The following is a 19,542-nucleotide window of genomic DNA, read 5'->3' as shown; positions in this document are numbered from 1 at the left end:
AAAAAAAGAAAGAAAAGATAAAAGATTACTGGGTGCTTTACGGAATGCTGAGCATTGTCTAGTACACTTTTCTGTAGTATCTGGTTCCATAGAGGTCTGCAGCTTTCTCTGCCTTTGAGCATTTTTTTTTTTTTTTTTTTTTTTTTGGTGGCTGGCTGGTATAGGGATCAAACCCCGGACCTTGGTGTTATCAGCACCATGCTCTCACCAACTGAACAAGTTGGCCATCACTCTTTGAGCTTTTTTACCACTCTGGAAGGTGGAGAAAACTGATAGTACTGCAAGTGAATTTTGTCTATAGAAATGAAAAGGAATTTTGTCAGGTGAGTGCGATTGACTCCCACCTTTTCCACCTCCAAATCCTACCCATGGGATCATCTGGTTTTGCATCTCTTAACAAATTCATTTCTGCATTCCTCAATGCCTACATATATGTCTACTCTGTGGACACACCTTTGAGCTGTGTTTTAACACCTTACCAATTCCTTATTAATTAACAAGTTAAATAATATCTTTGACATGTATTCATTTTATATTTATATGAGTCGTGATTTTATCTTTTATATACAAAAAATCCTTTAACAGAAAGTAGATGTGAGTTAGGTTCTGAAGGGCCTTAAAACCTCTCTAGAGGATTTAGAGTTTGTAGGGTCAGAGGTTTTTAAAGCTGAAACAAAATGGGTTAGATTTGTGGTTTTGCACACACTTTGGAGCACAAGTGGTTAGGGTGGAAAGGCCAACTGCTGGGCTATTGCCAGAGTCCAGGTAGGAGATGAGAGAGGAATAAGACCTACCATGACCCTGAGCATGTCGCGTGATGCCTACTGCTTCATAAGCACGTACTGAAGGAATAAAAAATGATGGACTAAAGTACTTTTGGAAAGAGGTAGATCAGAGAAGCATTTCTGAAGGCAAATTCCAATTAGGCACACCCACTATCTTCCAGACTTTATAATTTAAGATTTTCCGATTAAATTCTTCAGGTTTATATTTTCACTGACCCTTACTAACCCCCCCCCTTTTTTATAGCAACAAGTAAAGAATCTTTACAACACATATTCTAGAATTCCCTTTAACTCAATTCTATACTCATGGTTACATGTTGTTCCTGCCGACTCCTAGAATCTTCAGGCTACAAATTCTCCCAATCATTCTCCCTGCAGAATATTATGCTGCCCAGAGAACTAAGTAAAGAAATTGGTGCTTTGAGGTTGAGGCAGACAGTTACAATGGGGTCCCCAATGAGCTGGTTGTGTAGTTTTGTCCCACATGGGCTGTTTGACTTTTTTGGCCAATGGGACATTAGCAGGCATGATCCAAGCAATGGTTGGATACACAGTTGTTCATTGGATTTTGCCCTCCAGAACAAACCCCCTTGGGACCCCACTGTATGCTATAGTGAAGTCTAGGCTGTCCTGGAGGAGAGAGAAGTCACAGGAAAGAGCTGGGGATGGAGACACTACATGGAAAGTAAGACCATGTGAAGGAGATTGGGGATCTGTAGCTTAGCTCCCAGTTGAATGCAAGCTGCGTAAGTGACCCTAGCCAACACCACATGGAGCAGAACTTCCCAGCCAACCCACAAACTCAGGAGAAATGATAAATCATTGCGGTTTTAAGCCACCACATTTTGGTATGTGTGTATGTACACGCGCTTGGGTGTTTCATACAGCCATAGAAAACTGAAACACAGGGTAAGAGCAGCTTGCCTGGAGGGCAGCCAGGAAGGGCACATCTGAACCAAGTTCACTGTTTGGAAAATTCTCAATCAATGGCCCCAGCAATTCTATTCAAGCATGGTCCCTATCTCCAGCAAGGGAGCGAGTGCACCCCTTTATGGGCTGTCTTAGCCTCGGCACTCAGCAGATTAAGGTTAATGGGCCTCTGAGTGCTTCATTTACTTTATCCTCTGCCTGTTCTGCCTGGATCTCATTGGAGGGGAAAACAGCATGGCAAGTCCTCAGGTACAGCAGATTCTAGAGGGACCCCAATAATTGGCTGTCTGTGTCAGACAGACAGCTGTAAAACTGGTTTCACCATAGCAAGCTCCCAAGGGGTTTGGGACATTGGGTCCATTTGACTAATTAATCTTGATATTTAACACACACACACACACACACACACACACACACACACACACACACACACATACACACACACACACACACACACACACACACACACACACACACACACCTGAATAGTAAAAGTTTGAACATGAAATTAGAGCTAGTGAAAATAAGTTATGATAACCTGAAGTGATATTGTCTTGTTTTTGCTTTGGGTATTTTTTTATCTCACAGAGACAGAATTTTTTTTTACATTTTTAATTGTACCTACTTGTGGGGTGCAGTGTGTTGTTTCAATACATGCATATATTGTACAATGATGCACTTAGGGTAGATAGCACATCAAGACAGGACTTTTAGTTGTAAAAGTTAGCTACCCTTGGGTGACCAAAAAATGAATACCTGTCTAAAGATATAACAATCAACACTCCCCTTCCAATATTCCCTATCAAAAATTACCACTTTAATCTCCACCCGTTATCCCTTGCTCCTCTACTCATCCTACTTATCAACATTTACAATATTGAATGATAATTTTAGTTGCTTCACTTGAGGAATAATATTTGGTTACAGATCCATGAATTGCTTTGGGCATTTGTTTGGCCAGGAGCATAAAGTAAGCTGAAGGCAAGAACAAGTTACTGAGGGCAATTTTTGCTGAATGTGTGTGAAGGGAGGGTGCAGAGCAGAGGTGGTGAGCTACCGGAGAGGTGGGTCTAGAAGAGTTGCTCCAGGCACAATTGTTGGGGTGAACGCTCAGCAGAGGCTCCCTACTCCTCTGTTTCCATTTCTGTGGAATCCTCAGTAAAATATCCATGACTAGTGAATTTGTTGTGGAATTGGTCTGTGTTGAGATGTATTGAAGTGCTGAGTCCTTGGGTGAGAGAGGATAGCAGAGACCTCCGTGGCGATCCCCACCATCGGGGTTCCAGGGGAACATCCATGGCCAGAACTTCAGTGGTATGATGAGCAGAAAGCGGCCCTCACACAAAGTCCCTCACCCTCCCCTCTCACGAAGAAGAGCTCTCCTCTTTTCTCTAGTGAGCAGACCAGATGAATTCGATTAGTTAAGGACCAAGTTCATGGGGAGAAAGGAGGGGTATGAGGGAGGTTGGGGGCACTGTTGCTTGCCTAACCTTGTTAAAAGAAGCCCGATTTTGTTTGGGGGATGACACCCAGCCACAGGTGAGAAATTGAGATTGGCTTATGGTAATCACGGGATCCCATTTCCCTTCACCAGTGATTGGTTTAGGGAACTGGGCATATGACCTGATCTGGCCAGTGAGAAATAAGTGAGGATGTTTACTGGGTGAGTTCCAATTTTCCTCCCTAATGAGAGAGAGTCATACTAAAAGAAAGCCCTTTTCCGCCAGTGTCTTTCCTTCCCGCTTGGATTGCTATTGTGTGAGGATGCAATGCTTGGGGCTTTGGTAGCCATGCTGTGACTTTGAGAAGAAGCCCACACAATGTCAGAAAGGCTAAACAACCTTGGAGCTACCTACCTCCAGACATTCTGTTAGGCGAGATGAGTAAATACGCTTGTGGTTGAGCCACTGTTAATCAGGTTTTCTGTTATGTACAGCTGATATAAAACCCAGCTGTTTCTTCCCTTCGGGCACAGGCTAGATGAAGCTGGATGCTTTGGTGTCCTCACCTTGAGTGTAGAGTTGTACTTTCCAAGTTGCAGCCCAAGGCGGCTGCAGAACCGAGGCAGTGCTCTAGGACCATGGAGGGTTTGCTCTGGTTGCTGGCAGCTCACCGGGGTCTGGTCCCTACAGAGCTCTCCCTCCCATTCTCCCTCAGCTTTCTTTACCTCTGTCTATACTCTCTCTCTCCTTCTTCCAGGACTCACCTCTGCCTGTGGGGGCAGCAGCTCCTAGCCTGGAGGGAGACCCCTGAGGCAGCTCATGCTCCAGTTGGGCTTAGGTGTGTGTTCCACTATGCCTGGGATCCTTTCAACCTGGATAAGGCTCAGATCCCTGCCACCCTGCCCCCAGCTCATGGGTGTAGATGCAGTGCACCACCAGTGGCCACCTCGGGTCACCTCTGATGAATGCTCTTCTCATTTTGTGATCTGGCCCTTCCTTCCAACCAACATCATCTTCTTCCACTCCATGCCACATGCATTAAGCTCTAGTACCAGTTGTGGCTACAGCATTTACTGCAAGCATGAGTCATTTAACCTTCCTGTGTCCCAGTTTCCACGTTGACAGATAATTATATCTATGTCGAATTGTTATTGTGCAAAACAGATGACATGAAAATGCCCAGGTCTCATCTGGGCGTTGCTGTTTCTCCTGCTTTGCCCTCCTGCTCAGGTTAGGTTGCCACCAGACTCCCCACTTGTTGCTGACACTCAACCCCCTCCTTATATCCCAGAACTGGTGACTCATCCTTTGGTTTTCAGGCCATGGCTTGATAGTCTGTTGTGACCTTAGTTCCATTTGGAGTAAATGGCCTTTTAGACACACTAGCAAAAAAGTTCTTCAAAAGTTAAAAATATAGGCAAAATAGAAGAATAAATGCACACAGATCCAAAATAATTCATTTAAAAAATGCTGCAGACTTGCTAAATAGTGGGAGTTTAGCATAGCACAGTGGGTGAGAACATGCGTGGGACTGAATTGGAAAGACTTGGGCTTACACCTGCATGAACTTGGACAGGTAGCCTGACCTCCTTGAACTTGTATCCTTACCTGTAAAATGGGGTTAATTCTATACTGACCTCACTTGTTATGGTGATGAAGTGTTCCATCCAGCTGAACCTGTTATAGGAGACACTCAGCTCCTGGCTGAGGCTCCCGAAAATTGATACCAAACTCACAGGTCTGGCTGCCTGCCCCCAGACAAAAAAAAAATCCAAAGGTCTGATGTTGGTGAAAACAGAAGTCAGTTTTTATTCAGGCATACCAGTGACCTGAGGAGAGATGTTGGGCTAGCCCATCTCTCTGGTAAACCTGAAGGAGAAGGGCCAGGCTGAAGCCATCTCAAGGACAGGTTTACTGAGGGGTTTTTAAGGAGGGGGATGAGAACTTGGGAAACGAAAAGTAGGAGGGAGGGGCACGTGAGCAGCGAGGGCTTCATGCAAGGTCTCAGGTGCAAAGTCTGGCCAAGACTCTGTCTGGTTTCTGCTTCTGTCCTTATCTCAGGGTCTGAGTAGTATGTGCAAGTCTGCAGCTTCAGGCTGGCTGGAAAACAACTTTACTTTCATGTAAATAATGTCATCTTGACCTGTAACCAAGGTCCAGAATATCAAACAACCATGGGAAAAGCAAGAGAAATGCATGCCAAGAAAAAAACTGTGTCTTTTAAAAAATTTTCCTTAGCCCACGTGGCTTTAGGTCCCAACATGGCTTCAGTCCTGCTCACTTCAACAAACCTGTGGTAGGAGTCACCCTAAAAGTGGTGGGAGGGGAGTTCCCACAAGGGACTGCCCAAACTGTCCTGAGATAGTGCTGATTAGGATTCCAAAGAAAGAAGCACTAAACACCAGGGTGGTCAGTCCGAAGCACTTGTTAGGGAAACCTACATACAGAGGGCTACAGCTTGCTCACAAAAGACAGTGAGGCTAGATGTTGCACACAGGCATGTCTGCAGTGAGGGTGTCGGGGTACGGAGATTATGGGAGGGTTTAAGGAATGTGGCCTAGGACCGGGGATAGTTTCTTTCAGTGTTTTGAGCAACAACCTCAGCACCTGTATCAGTGCTTGGGAATGTTCGGGGCCGGCTTGGGTGCAGGCCTACAGGGAAAGCACACGGCTGCCTGGGCCACAGAGACATCGAGACACTCTGTGTTTTTTAGTCAGGACAGAGAAAAAAGCAGGGATCTGGGGGACACTAGAACATGAGATGATGTATGTTAACATTTGTTGATGTTTACTGTGGGCCAGTGCTTTATACGGAATGTTCAGTGGCAAACCTCTTATCATCTCACCCATTCTACAGGTGGAGAAGCTGAAGGATAATCCCCCAGCATCATGCAACTAGTAAACTGTGGCGCTGGGCTTGGAATCTAGGCTGTGTGTCATCAGGAGCCCTGCTCACACAATGAGCTGAGGCTGCATCAAACATACTCCTGGCACATAGGAAGTGCTCAAGAAAGACTGCCTGTGATTACTGTTGTTTATAATTGCACATTCAGCCTGAAGTGCTATTAGATGGATTTGTTTAAAATTCCTTGAAATGCTCTAAAGATGGTAAAATAAGAATAATATAAACTAGCAGATGCAAAGACACTTCAATGTGAAAAATTAGTTTTAGTTTGTAACATAACTTGTAATCATTTATAAATTATTTTAGGCACTCTGAGAAGAGCCCCTACCTTCTGGGTTCAGATGTGGCCTACCTGGCTGTCCTTGTGTACACCACCTTCCCATGGCCTCCCGGTCACCCTTTTTGCTTTTAGCTGTCTTGCTGGGCCCCGCTAGTGCCCTTGCTGAAGCCTGCTAGACAGGCCCCAGGTAGCAGGCCCTTCTCCGCCTGGCTGCTCCCTCCCAGGCTGCTCGCTGGGCCTGCCCCCCACTGGCCATGCACAGTGGCCTGCCTAGTTCTGTTTGTTCCCCTTTCTGAGTTTCTGTTCAAATGCACAAATGCACAAATCTTATTTTAAGATTTTGATAGCCAGCCCTAAATACGTGAGCTTGTTATGCATAATTGTTAACTACTTTCCATGCATCAGCCCATTTAATTTTCACAAGACAGATACTATTATTAATTCTAATCTTTAATATAGACCTTTAAACTCTTTGTTTAAATAAAAAATATCTAACTAGAGTACTAGGCTTTTTTTTAGCTTGTGCATGTGGAAGAAAAGGAAAGTGCCATTCATCTTTTTCTGGCTTAAAGAAAATTTACAAATATTTATACCTTCCAGAAAATGCAGATATCAATTTAAATATCATTTTCAGGGCAATACATTATTAAGAAAGATGACCAAATAAAACCACAGACTTTAAGTGGTGAGAGTTTACTTTCAGATGTAAGACTGAAGACTCCTGTGTTAGAAAAACCATTGGCTAGAGCAATACGTGACATAGAATCCTTGTGGCTTCTCTGCAGCTGGAGGGAAGAGGGAACACTGCCTGTCTTGTGGAGATTTCTTTTCACCAGCTGGTGGGAGGACATTTCTTCTTAACACCAGGCCCAGTATTTTTCCCTTGTTGGTACTGACAGAAATAAAGGCTGGAGTGGGAAGCTTAGAACCTACAACAAGAAATAAAAAGGGCAGAATAGGATTATTAACAAAAGGACTGTGGGCATTGTGCTGAATGGCCTTGTTTTGCCCTCTGGAACCACCCTCCACTATTCTTTACCCTGCTCTGTGCCCTAGGATGTGGGTTGCCAGAAGAAATATGGGAGGACCAGTTAAATTTGGATTTCAGTAAATAAATATGTTTTTAGTGTAAGTATGTTCCATACAATATTTGGGACATACTAAAAAAGTATTCATTGTTTATCTGAAATTTAAACCTATCTGGGTCTCCTGCATTTTACTTTTTCCTTTTTGGTAAATCTGGTAACCTGCTTGGGAGGCTGTCCTGTCTTCTCTGTATCAACAGATCCTGTCCTCTGGCTCCCCACTGGGTTTGATCACTGGGAACTACCAGCAGGAGAGAGGAGACGGGAAGAGAAGGAGGTAGGGGCTTTCTTCTCCTCTGGTCACTGCAGATTGGCTGTGTTCCTCCACCTTGGCCACAGCCTTAGGGTCGGGCAGCTGCTCCCTACCCTTGTCCTTTCAGGCAATTTGTACCAGGGGCCCTTGCTGATCCTAGGATACTGCACTAAACCTTTTTAGTTTCCCTAAATTTGGCCTACACCTTCGTAGGTAAGATCCTTTATCAAATTCTTGTCAAATCTTCCAGTTTGAGGGTGCCATCTGCTTCCTGTTCTACCCCAACCAATAAAGACAATAATGTTTTACATCCAGAGGATACTGTTAATATCTCCATTTTACAGATGAAAACAATGAGGATAAGAGAAAGTTAAGTAACTCGCCCAAGGTTTTGCTCCTAGTAAGTGATGAGAATAGGTAACAAACCCAAATCTGTCTATTCAAAAAATCAGATATTTCACTACTGTGCTACGATTTATTAACAAGCTCAAGGAGGCTGGAGCTGCCCAACAGTTTACATGAAGCACCATTTATAAGGCTTAATGGACCCAGGACTTGTAAGACCCAGGGAGGACAGATGAGTGGAGGAAACTGAAATACCATAGGGAGTGAGAACCAGGGCTCAAGGTAGAAAATTGGGTATCTGGCTAATAGGATTGGGACAGAGGGGTTCCCATTGCCTGGGGTATAACAATTGCTTATTGGCTAGGGCCAGTCTATATTCAGGGCCTGCAGAACAGTCATATTTTGTTAGAAAAAAAAAGAAAGACAGAAAACCAACAAACTGGTTGTGGGGAGCGATTGTACCTTAGTTTAGTTAAGTTTCTATAGAATTTTTTACTTTTCTGGTTTATAAGAGTGAAAACAACAGTGAATCATAGAAAGTCCTTATTATCAGGACATAAATTTTTAAAAATGTTAAGAAATTTCAAGGATTTATCATCTTGCAATAGGTCATTGTCTTGTTAGCAAACCGAGAGGAGGTCCATTGTCCACTGCACCAAATGACTAAACAGTTTCTCATGCTGCAGTTTGTGGTGATAAAGAACAGCCTTTATCTGACTGGCCAGTCAAAGGAGACCAAGGCAGCTAAAGGAGCTTAAAGACCTCAATCTCCCAGATAGCTTAAAATCACAAGCATTTATAGAGCAAACTCATGAGTGGGGGTCCCAGGAGTTATGTAAGAATCTGACTTGTTCAGGTTGAAGTCAGCATAATTATCCCTGGCATCTTGACTAATGTCTTCTTTGACTCCTTCATGTGGGAGGATGTGTGCTTCAAAGCAGGCTTGCAGTTGATAGCAGTTCTGCAATCAAGATTGTCTCTACTTATATCATCTTAAGCCATTTACAGAACGAAAATCTAGTGGCCCTGAGATCTTGTGTAGCTGTAGGAAGATATATGTTTAAATAACTTTATTTATCTCATTGTTATGGAGCTTTAGTTTACTCCCAGGAATTCAGCCCCTTATTCTTTGTTAAGCAGGTTTTTTCCTTTTTGCTATTCCCTACCCCCAGCCTGAGGCCTGCTCTGGCTGGGGATGTAGAGATACCTTATGGGAAATATTGGGGGTCTGCCCCATTTCAGTCTTCAATGAAAGCAGGACTGATATAAAAACCATTTCCTAGATGGAAGGACCTTGCATCATCTTTGAAGGCAATGAATCGCTTTTTGAGGGTTATGGGTCAACAGGTCTTTCTAGGGAAGATTTGATATCTCTACCAGAGATGAGGGGATAGGCTGTCCTCCTTGTAGGCTTTTTGTGTGCCTCCTTCCTCCACCAGATAGGGCAGTGACCATGTCATTATTTATCTATTTCTAGCACCTGATGCAGTTCCTGGCATATAGCTGGTGGTTGTATAAATGTTTATGAAATCAAAGTGAATTTTAGTCTTTTGGATTTGAGAAACTAGTATACAAACAGACAATGACTAGGCCATATATAAAAATATAACTGACCTGCTAACTGCAGCAATTAATCTAGGAAACCAAACAACAAACCCTGCAGCAACGAACCCCAAATGCCAAGACCTGATTAATAACTGACAGCTTCCCTAATGTTTGCCCCCTCTTCCACCTTGGGACCAACTGGGGAAAGCCAAATATGCTTCCCTAATCAATCACATAGGATGCCCCCTTCTAGTTAGCCTGCTTATAGCTCCCCATGCCAACAGCCTCCAATCAGGGCACACTTGAAGCCTTCCCTTTTTCCGCTAAAAGCTTTCCCAGTCCTCTGCCTGCCTTTGAGTCTCTGTGATGGTGGCTGACTCTTTTGCTGTAGCAAGCTCCACGTAAATAGCCATCTCTTGTTCTCATTTGGGTGGTCTTCATTTATTTTCACACATTTGGAGTAACAGCTTTGCTTAATAAATTTAAATAGGAGGATTTAAACTATTTTAATTAAATGCAATAAACATTTATTTCATGCCCAGTGTATGTCAGGTGCTAGGCTATTTCCTATTTATTTCTGCTATGATTTTATCTGTCTTTATATATTAAATATGGTATAAGGTATTTGTCTTCTTTAATGGTGGTTAATTCAAACACACACACACACACTTCATATAATATTGTATAAAATAAAAATTATTTTTAACATATATAGTTTCATGTAACATTATGTTTAATGAAAATAAGAGCCTTAATATTTTCTCCTCTCTTTTGGTTTCCTTTAGGATATGTTTCCTGTTTCTGATTTAGACTCTGGCTCAAAATTGGGGGGTTGGGGACAAAACAGAATAATTAGTCCTGCACATGCAGATGTCCTTTGAAGTCTGAAAGAATTATAGACATTAGGATTCCTTTTCTAGCTTTATTTCCTGCTATATGGTAGTCACAATTAAGAGCAATTGAAACACTCCAACTAATAGCCTTTAAATGTCAATCATACGATCTTTGGCAGAAATTCAACCACAGTGAAACCCATGGTGCCTTGCTGGCAAATTGCTGGCATACTGGCCTCTCTCTCCTTACTGCTATCTGTGACAGACATCTTTAATCAATCACTGCAATCTTTCCTGCTCTGCCTGCATGTGGCTCCAAAATCCTGCTAAAAACAGTGCTGCAGGCAGCCACTACCAATCAAATGCAGAAGCACACTAAATGAAATGGATTTGCCATGTCTGCTGTTGAGTTTTGTCTTAGTCTTGATCTAACAAAAGCTTAGATGTTAACTTTCTCATGTGAAGAATGGTTGAAGAAGCGGGGAGACTCGTGTGACTTTCAGAGTTGGTCTTTTTAATTTAGATCTACATTTTTATATAGATTGGGTTTTTTATTTTCTTCTTTGATCCTTGGAAGTGGTTCAATTTAATTTAATTTAACACAGCTGAGGCAAAACATATGAAATTACACAGAATGGGACTATATTTAAAATTCTGCATTTGGACTCAAAAGCCCATATACCAAATGGAGAAGAAACTTCCATAAAACAGGTCTGGGGTTTTGGTAGATGACATTCTTGGGACACATTGATGGAAGTCCAGCATCTGCTAAATTACAGGAAGTAACAGTTCCGAAGCATTCTATCCTAATTAGACTCATCTAGATCAAGACCTTTGGTTTGGGAATCCTATTTTAAGAAAAACATTAGAACAACCACCACCACCACCATTACCAGAGAGTGTTAAAAAGAGTGCAATGGAGAAAAACAAAGGGTCTAAACAGCCTGTCAGATACCCCATGTAAGTGAAATTATACAGTATTTGTCTTTTTGTGACTGGCTTATTTCAGTTAGCATGACGTCCTCAGGGTTTATCCATGTTGTAGCATGTGTCAGAATTTCCTTCCTTTTTGAGGCTGAATAATATTCCATTGTATATATACGATATTTTGTTCATCTATTCATACTTTCATGGACATTTGGTTGCTTCTGCTTTTTGGCTATTGTCAATAATGCAGCTGTGGACATGGGTGTATAAATATTTTTTCAAGATCCGCTTTTAATTCTTTTGAATATATACCCAGAAGTGGAATTGCAAGATTATATGGTAATTCTATGTTTTATTAAGAACCACTGTACTATTTTCTATAACAGCTAAACCATTTTACATTCCATCACCAGTGCACAAGGGTTCCAATTTCTCCACAACACTTGCTATTTCCTGTTTTTGGTTTTGTTTTTAAATGGTAGCCATCCTACTGAGTGTGAGGTGATATTTCATTGTTGGGGGATTGTCTCAATCTATGGAAACCCATTCCCTTTTGAAATAAAATAGAAATCTCAAGCCCCATTAAATGGTATTTGAAACCTCAAAATAAATTTAATATCTTGTCCCAAAACAAATTAAAGCAATGGCAGATCTTAGTGTGCTTTTCCCAACCATGTGTACTCCTTAAACCTCACCAGCATGACCTTCCTCCTCCCACAATAAATCCTTCCATTAGAAAATCTAGAGCAAACTACAGCCCACAAGCCAAATCTAGCCTGCCACCTCAAAAAAAATTCTAGCCTATTTTTGTACAGTCCTAGAGCTAAGAATGGTTTTACAATTTTAAGTGGGAAAAAAAATCAGAAAAAGAATAGTATTTTGTGGCCTGTGAAAACTGAATGAAGTTGAAATTTTAGTGTCCATAAATAAAGTTTTATTGGAACACAGCCATGAACATTGATTTATATAGCAGGTATGGCTGCTTTTGTGCTACAATAAATAGCAGAGGTGAGTAGTGTGGCAGAAACCATATGGCTTGCTAAATCAAAAATATTTACTATTTGGTCCTTTATTGAAAGTTTGCTGAAACCTGCTCTAGAGCAGTGTTTTCTAATAAATTTGAACTACAATATGGAGCAAGAAATATTATTTGTGGCATGAGCCAAGAAATGGACAAACACCCACCCAAACACACAGATTGAATCAAAACATTCATGAAACAGTTCTCCACTTTATTTATTGTGATGCCTCTTCTATTCTATTATTTTATTCTGTTCTAGATAAAATAAAGGCTGGTGGAAATCCACTAAATTCATTTCATGACCCAACGGAGGGTCAAAACCACAGCTTGAACAATCCTTTAGCACACTATCCAGAACAGCCTTAAAAACCATTGAACTGATTTCAGCACACTATCCAGAACAGCTTTAAAAACCATTTTTTGGCCAGGGACCACAGCACCCACCCTCTGCCTGGAAGCAGGCAAGAGAGCAAGTCTAGGGTCCTTGGCAAGGAACCGAGGTCTGCAGCCCCCTCTGTCCAGAACCAGACAAGACAGCATGCTAAAAATACCCCTTCCACATGAGTGGCCCACCACAGCCACCACCACAGCCACAGCTGCTGAAAGAGTGGTTTGATGCTACAGTAGCAGCCACAGCCACCATGTAGTTAGCCTGCTGGACACTTGACTGCATTGACACAAGGAGAGTCACCAGTGGAGACTGGAAAAAGGAGAGGATGTCTCTCTCCTCAAAGCTCAATTCAGAGTAATAGAAGAAGCAGCCAGATGACCAGACATCAATGTAGATATACTAGAAATACAAAAACCCAAGAAAATGTGACACCACCAAAAGAATACAGTACTTCTCAAATACCAGACCCTATATAGCAGGAACCCCTTGAAATGACTGAAAAGGAATTCTGAACAATAGTCTTAAGGAAACTCATTGAGATACAAGAAGACTCAGCTAGAGAACATAATGAAATGAGAAAAAAATCCAGGATATGAAGGAGGAAATTTACAAAGAGGTTAATACCTTAAAAAAAAAATGTAGCAGAACTCATGGAACTGAAATTTTCACTCCATGAAATAAAAAACACAACCAATAACTTAAGCAGCAGGCTGGAACAAGCGGAAGAAAGAATTTCTGATTTTGAAGATATTCTTTTAGAAATAAATGAGGTGGACCAAAAAAAAAAAAGGAAAAATGAAATTTAAAAAATGAAGGAAATCTAAGACAGCTACCAGACAACCTTAAGCACACAAACATTCAAATCAAGGGTGTTCCAGAAAGGGAGGAGACAGGAAATGCCACTAAAAACCTATTCAGTGAAATAATAATGGAAAACTTCCCAGGTATAGAGAGAGACATGAGCCTTCAGATCCAGGAGGCTCAAAGATCCCCAAACAGATTCAACCCCAAAAGAATCTCTCCAAGACACATTATAGTCAGACTGGTAAAGGTCAAAGACAAAGAGAGAATCCTAAAAGAAGCAAGACAAAAGAGTTAAGTCACCTATAAGGGAGCCCCTATCAGACTAACAGCAGACTTCTCAACAGAAACACTACAGGCCAGAAGAAAATGGGATGATATATTAAAAATACTACCAAAATAACCCCCACCAAAACTGCCAGCCAAGAACGCTATACCCAATATACCCAGCAAGGCTATACTTCAGAAATGAGGTAACAACAGTATATTTTTCCAGACAAACAAAAGCTGCAGGAGTTCACCACCACACAACCAGCCCTACAAGAAATCCTTAAGGGAGTCCTGCATCTGGAATCTGAAAAATTATAATCACTACCATGAATACACAAGAAAGAACAAAGCCTACCAGTAGAACAAACATGCAAATGAGAAAGAGAAAGAAACTAGATCTTACCATCAGAAAAAGCCATAGTGACAGCATAATAATGCCCCTACTTTATTTCTGATTTTGGTAAATTTGGTCTTCTGTTTTATTTTGGTCAGTCTACATAAGGTTTGCAAATTGTGTTGATCTTTTTAAAGAATCAACTATTGGTTTTGTTCATTTCTCTATTGTTTGTTATTTCCCTATTTCATATTTTTCTGTTGCAATCTTTGCTATTTTCTACTCATTTGTTTGAGGTTTAGTTAGCTCTACATTTTCTATTTTCTTAAGGTAGAAGTTTGCATTACTGATTTGAAATTTTTCTTATTTTTAATACAGGTGTTTACAAGTATAAATTGTCCTCTTAGAACTGCATGAGCCCTGCATCCTATAAATTTTGATATGTTGCACTTTATTCTTTATCTCAAAGTACTCTCTAATTTCCCTGTGATTTTTCTTTTTACCCATTGTTTATTTAGGAGAGCATTGTTTAATTTTCACACATTTGTGAGTTTTCTAAATTTCCTTTGTTATTGTGGTCAGAGAATATATTTTCTATGATCTTAGTCTTTTTTTTTTATAAAAAGGAAAAGTTTATACAAAAACAACAACAAAAATTTCATGGAAAGATTTCCCTTATCTTTCAATTCTACTTTTACATGGACTTTCTGAAGTACCCATGTGTTTATATTGTTTTATTGATTTTTTTATGCAATTTATGTTGCTAAACTTAGATATTTAATTTCTGTTCATGATTTCTTTTTATTAAGTGGTCTTGTTGATTTGCTTAGATGTTAATTTGCCTTTGAAAAGTTTATTTATCTTGCACTGTTGAAATTAATTTGCTATTTGCATGCTTTTGGAAGACTTTAGAGAGCTATTTCAAATAATTGCAGAGATTATAAAATGAAATATGTAAATTTTAATAAGTTTTACCTCTCCACTTTTTGTGAAAATTTGAAGCCCTACTTTCTAGAGAGTATTTTGTTATTTATCTGTTATTCAGTTTATGTATTTGTTATTTGAACAAATAAATGTGCATATCCTTGTTAAAAAAATTTTTTTTGTTATGGAAAACTTAAAACATATACAAAAGTAGGGAGGATGGGACAATTAACTCTCAAGGACCCATTATCAGCTTCAACAGTTATCAGCTCATGGCCCGTCTTTTCTCAACTGCACTCCCCTCCATTCTCTCCTCACCTGAGTTATTCTGAAGCAAATCCCAGACATACCGTATCATCTGTGAAAATTTCAATAGGCATTTCTAAAAGATAAGAACTGTTTATAAAAACTTAAGCCTAATACTGATTCCACCTAAAAAAATTATTAACAATAATACCTTAATATCCAGTTTTCATATTTTCCCAATTGCTACGTGATTTTTTGTCATAATTTGCTTGAATCAGGATCTAAATACTGTTCATACATTACAATGGGTTGATATGTTTCTTAGATAAGCTTTAAGGTACATGCTCCCACCCCACACATACTTGCAATTTATTTGTTGAAGGAATCAGTTGCTTGTCCTATAAAATTTCAGTCTGCACTTTGCTGATCTTCCATCAGGAGGCATGTACTGTCTGGTTGTGTCATCTCCCTTTTTGTGATATTAGGGACTGTCAATGATTCTTGACTAGAACCATCAATAAGAACAGTTTTTAAAAACATTTCTGTCTTATTGATAAGTGGGCTGCCTCAGAAAGCAATAAGAATCAACTTACCAATTCTCCTTAGATTAACCTGTAAAATTGACCACATTTCAAGTAACAACTCATTTTTTTAGGGAGATGTTCTAAAAAAAGTAAATCTAGAAAAAAATTTGTGTAAGAACACCCAGGAATATTTTGGGAAATTTTATTAAAACTTATAAAGATGAAGTGAATGAATTAATACAGGAAGAGGTTAGTAGGTTAATGTTCATTTATTTATTTATAATATAAATAAATTATATAAATATATATAAATAAATAATAATAGCAATTTATTTAGATATAAATAAATTATAACAAATTATAATTTATAAATACATTATAGCCTTATTTATTTATAATATCATAAAATGGTAACAGCCTAAATGATGCACGTTGGGGTAGAGGTTAAGTAAGTTATGGTACATCAAAGAATGAATGTAGATATTTAAAATCATGTTATATAAAAAATTTAATTATATTCTTAAGATAATAAATCAAGGGAGAAAAATCTCATCCCAAAATAGTATATAAAGTATGATTCTAATTTTGTACAATATGGATATATTGGACTGGATATATATGATTGAAAAGGTATATATGATTAGAAGATGCTATTCCAAAAAGTAATATAAATCATATCATGGATATTTTCCTATGTAATAGAACTGAAAATCAACATATTCTTTCTCTTTTATAGCAAGAGGAAAATAAAGATATGTCAGTGTGGTAGGATTACAAGTGGTATAAATTTTATTCTATGCTTTTCTGTAGTTTCTAAATTTTCTCCCATGAATGTGTATCATTCCAATAGTCAGGAAAAAATATGTTATGAAAAGTAATGAATTCCCCATTACTGAAGCATTAATTAGGGGCTGTAAGTTTCAATTTTACTTTTTTTCTGTTGGAGACCTATAGAAGGATATCTTACACAGGATGATGAGTTGGAATAGATGGCCCAAAGATCCAACTTAAACATTTTTAATTTTTATGTTTATAGTAATTGGAACATTAGTTGGAGTTGGAAGACCTGGGAGCTAGACCATGTCTATCCCTACCTACCACTTAGGTTTGGGCAATCCATTTTAGTTTTTAAGCCTTTGTCTTATCTAAATATAGAATGACAATGAATAATACTTTAACCTTTCTCAATTTAAGGATACTGAAAAGACAAATGAAACAATGGAGCATCTGGCAGAAAAACAACCTGTGTGTCATCGTTTTTAAGAGCAATACTTGTGATGTTTATTCTTGTACCATACCCAGAGGCTTAGCAATGATGTCATAATGTCAGAGCTCTACATCCCAACCATTCTTGGCTCTCAGATGTCCCTGGAGCAGGTCACCCTCAGACATTTCAGGGTGGAGTTACATGCACTTTTCCTTTTATTTTTCAATGCTCAGGATCCCAACATTATATTATACCCCATAATCCCCACTGGGCAGGAGCTGCATCTAATTCTGCATTTGTTTGACCATAAAAAGCTGTCGGTGCCCAGTCAATGTTACAGGGGCCCCTCTGAATTCCTTCTTTGCTCCTGTGTGTTCTGACTTGACTTGAAATCATTTGATTGCCTGTGTTGGGAGCCTTCTCTGGAGCCCTCTGAACTTTCTTGAGGATTGTCTAGACTACCTCAGTAGAGAGCAGCTAGAATAAGGCTGACAACAAGACAGAGCTGTGAAGCTGATGAAATGTGAGTGGTAGCTGTGGTTGTGCTAGAATGAGATGGAGCCTGGGGTGGAAGATTTGGGCTCTGCTCTGAGCTCTGCTGCCACTAACTAGCATGTTAGTTGGCTCTAGTTTCCCCAATGTGACAAAGCAGAAGGCTGGACACTGGGATCTTTAAGGTTCTCTTGCAGGCTATTGTCTGTGTCGAAACTGTGATTCCAAGTTAATGACCTAGATTCCAGTCTGGACTCAGTGAGGTCTTGGGGAAATCATTTCATGTCTCTGAGTCTCAATATTCTCAACTGTAAAATCAGGATAATAATATTTATATCCTGAAGATTGTTGTAAGGATTAAATGAGATAAAGCATATGTAATACCCAGGGCTGTGCCTAGAGCCCAGTAGATTCTCAAAGCATTCTTGCCTGCCCCCCTTCCTTCACTCAAACAGGGGTAAATTAATCTCCATCAAAAGCATTCGCTTTTAGATTTTCATTAGCTATGAGATTTAGAGTGCCCTCTCATAGGGATACTTATATTCTAAAAGGGGGCTCTTAAAGATGGCATAAAATAAAATAAATCCAGACTCAGGAAGGAGAGACTTTATTTGAAAGGATTATTGCAGGCAGGGGTAGAAGGTGGGGGTGGTTGCAATAGGGGGAGGGGGACTATTGCAATAGGAAAAAACTCTGATCATAAGATCTGCAAGCCTCACAAAAGTTAGGCAAAAAAGTATTTATTTCCTCTTATAAACAAGGGTAGAATCTGATTATCCTCAGCAGCATCAACAACCAAACTTAGTTGAGCTGAACCTCTGCCGCCCAAGGAGCGGTGTGTGTGTGTGTGTGTGTGTGTGTGTGTGTTGTATGTATGCACATGCATGCCAGGGGAGAAGGCTTTTCCTAAACACAAGGATAGGATAAGACATTATCCCCAGAGTGGCAAAGCCCTTCCCGTGCATCCTTCCTCATGGAAGAACTGGGTTCTGAGGTGAGGTTTAGTCAGGAAGGGAGATAAGGGGAATGGATGGTGTTTTGGAGCCAGGCAGAGCTGGATTTGAAATCTGACTCTATAACACTCTCATGGTGACCTTGCGCAGTCATTTAACCCTTGGTGATGAATTTGCTTCCTCATCTGGAAAAGTGGGGAAAACTTATCCTGAAGGGTCATTAGGAAGAGTAAATGTAATACAGTTTGCACAGTGTAGGCTGTAAAGCAGGTGCTTAACAGATGGATAATAAGGAGAAGGGAAGGGAAAGGGGAAAGACACTGACATTCACTGAGTTCTCACTCTGTAAAGGGTGGGGGCATTCAAAATAGGTAACAAGGGCATGGCCTGGACTCCAACCAATCAGATACTGGCCATAGTGCCGAGATCCCCTGCTGTGCCAGACATCAGACCCTTAGTTGCCAGATATGGGATGGTATGTGTGTGTCCTGGGGGAAGATCTGGGTTAGCCAGGGTGGTAGGGAGACCCTGGGGGTTTAGGGAACCAGCTCTTCACCATTCCATACAGAAGTATTATATTTATGTATTTTCACAACAGGTATAGCTAAGTGGAACATGTCACTTAGGGTAGGTCCAGAACATCTTACTTCTTTCCCACCTTTGCATTATTGGTAATGATGCCCACATCTGGTTTGCAAGAAATTCAAATCAAAGTGCAAGAATAGGAAATTTCTGCCCAGGGAGTTACCTTTCTAACAGAGTGTTTACCCAGAGTGAGGATTTATACCAGGGCCTACCAGTCCATCAGTTGAGCAAGGAAATTAACAGAGGCATACAAACAAATGGTGTGATGGTTAATCTTACGTGTCAACTTGACTGGACCACAGGGTGCCCAGATAGATATCTGGTTAAACATTACTCTGGGTGTGTCTGTGAGGTGTTTCTTGATGGTATTAACATTTGAATTGGTAAACTGAGTAAAGCAAGTTGCAATGTGAGACCCCTGGGTAACTGTCACCACTACCAGATGGACTTTAGACTTCCTAGCC

Source organism: Cynocephalus volans, chromosome 6 (assembly GCF_027409185.1).
Source record: "Cynocephalus volans isolate mCynVol1 chromosome 6, mCynVol1.pri, whole genome shotgun sequence".
NCBI classification, from domain to species: domain Eukaryota; kingdom Metazoa; phylum Chordata; class Mammalia; order Dermoptera; family Cynocephalidae; genus Cynocephalus; species Cynocephalus volans.
This window is presented reverse-complemented; position numbering follows the sequence as displayed.